The 1,283-nt window shown below is 56.2% G+C and overlaps 1 protein-coding gene across 6 annotated transcripts in view; it reads left to right on the top strand.

Moving 5' to 3' along the window:
• The window catches only part of Entpd5 (ectonucleoside triphosphate diphosphohydrolase 5), a 36,167-nt gene that overhangs the window by 79 nt on the left and 34,805 nt on the right, over positions 1-1,283 (top strand). For 2 of the 6 annotated variants that reach the window (XM_017594153.3, XM_006240345.5), the window contains exon 1: positions 592-731. The exons of 2 other annotated variants lie outside the window; for them this stretch is intronic. The gene's annotated coding sequence lies outside the window, so the exon portion shown is untranslated. Of the gene's footprint in view, positions 1-591; positions 757-1,283 lie in introns of those variants that run through there. 2 more of the 6 variants (XM_017594151.3, XM_006240343.5) reach the window with 1 other exon arrangement.

Genomic DNA, 1,283 nt, shown 5'->3' with positions numbered 1-1,283 from the left:
GTGAGTGTGCACGAGCCTCGGCGGCGCTCCCCGGGTTGGAGCCGGGCGGGAGGCCGGGAGCTCGGGAGGGGCGGGAGTCGGTCGCGGAGCTGCGGCGTCTTATCCTCCAGAGACTTGCCTCGCGCCTGCTGAGGCTCCATTGCCGGCGGCTCTCCGACCGGCTAGCGCGCGTCGGAGCGGCGCCTCTGGGGCTTGAAGCGCTTCCAGTCTGGCCGGCGGATCTTCCAAGCCTCTGGCGCGGCCACCGTGGCGGTCCTGCCCTCATCCCTGCTTCTGTCTCGGCGGCGCCCGCGCTGCCCGCCTCATGCTTACCTCCCCTCCATCCTCGTTTCTGTCTCGCGGGCACCCTGGAGGACAGCGCACCCGGGGACATCCCAGGCCAAACGCTTTCAGGGAGGCAGTTGACTTTCCGAGGGCGGTGGCTTGGGTGAGGCTGTCAGTCTCCGCGGGTCAGCGGGCTCGGGTGCTCAGACTCGGGCTCCCCTGCCTGGAGCGGTGTGGCGGGGAGGATCGTCCGTCCCCGTGTCTGAGGTGGCAGGTGCTTAGCTCCAGCCGACCGCCAGGTTCCTGTTAGCTAACATCGCCCACATCCTCTAGTGACTGAAGTCCCATTTGCTGCAAGTTGCATAAAGTTGCAAGCGCTTGCCTCGCACCCTGGTTCCCGAGGAGTACTCCAGTATTCTAGTTTGTCCAGAGGAGGAACCCTGTGATTATGCCTTCATTCACTGAGAGTGAGTGAGTCATTACGGAAGACAGGTATTGTGGCTGCCATGTCAATAGGAGGCTTGGGAGTGAAGCTCTGTTCTGCTTTATCCTCCAATTCAAATTACATTTAACATCTATTTGAAGTGTCATTGTTAGAACACCCCCTCCCTCTCTCTATAGTCCTTAACTATAAGGTGAAGTCTTTGACCTCTAATTTTTCTTTTTTCCCCCACCTCACCCCCCAGGGGGCGAGTTAGTGGTAGTGGTTTATGTAGTTTGTAAATTTTGCGGTTAGAGTAAGCAAGTAGATTTGTTAAGAGACCTTGAAAACCCGACGGAACTTTCTGCTAGCGCGGCTATGGCTTATTTTGATTCTATTTCTGGTGCATTTCCCCTCTCTGTGTGACTTGCCATGAACTCACGAGTAGAATCATCTCTACATAACGTACCTCCCCTTAGATGATAAGATGGAGATAATCCAGTGCTCTTAACCTTGGACCCATCTCTCCAAACCCTCACACTCTTTTGAGATCGAGCCTCACTATAGGTATTTCCCTGGGCTAGAACTCTCAAAGATC

The sequence above is a fragment of the Rattus norvegicus genome, chromosome 6, assembly GCF_036323735.1.
Source record: "Rattus norvegicus strain BN/NHsdMcwi chromosome 6, GRCr8, whole genome shotgun sequence".
Classification (NCBI taxonomy): domain Eukaryota; kingdom Metazoa; phylum Chordata; class Mammalia; order Rodentia; family Muridae; genus Rattus; species Rattus norvegicus.
The sequence above is the reverse complement of the archived record's forward strand: the minus strand, read 5'-3'. Positions and strand labels throughout refer to the sequence as shown.